Raw genomic sequence first — 639 nt, forward strand, 5'->3', positions numbered from 1 at the left:
GAAAGATGCTTATAACGCCACGGACACCAAAGCCACAGCGTGTGCGCCGGCGGGGACAAGGCTCCTACCAGCACGTGTGCAGGGCAGACGCTTCAGACGTGGCCGTAAACTACAGATGAGGGGGTGGGAGGCAGCAGGGACTGAATCCGGCAGGAGTAAGCAGGGAAAGGCTGTTTAATACGACAGCTCCCAACACCCCCAGCTATAACTAATTAGACTGGGTAAAAAATAAAAATAAGGTAACTTTCCAGGCTTGTTCGCTCTGTAAGAAAATGATACAGAAATTATATGTGATTCAGACCCCATCAGCTTGATGAGTTTCTACTATCTCCTTTTTAGCTCATCTACCGTAACAAGGCACCAAAATAGACAGGGGCCAGTCTTCTAGATCCCAGAGATCCACCAACAATCCATCTTTGACCAAACTGCAAGACAGAAGGACCACTGCCATATACAGGTCCATGAAGCTTCGTCATTGATTCAAGCAGAGGTCAACGCAGCTGGATGTTGCCTCTGTGCACCCTTGCTACCTGAACCAACACATTCAGAACAGCAAGTAGTGCTAAAAAAGGGAGTGTCCCTTAACCTATCCCCAACCCTAGTGAGCCCACAAACCTTTTCTTGGTGGAACTTCATGTC

The sequence above is a fragment of the Fulmarus glacialis genome, unplaced genomic scaffold (genome assembly GCF_000690835.1).
Source record: "Fulmarus glacialis isolate BGI_N327 unplaced genomic scaffold, ASM69083v1 scaffold13161, whole genome shotgun sequence".
NCBI lineage: Eukaryota > Metazoa > Chordata > Aves > Procellariiformes > Procellariidae > Fulmarus > Fulmarus glacialis.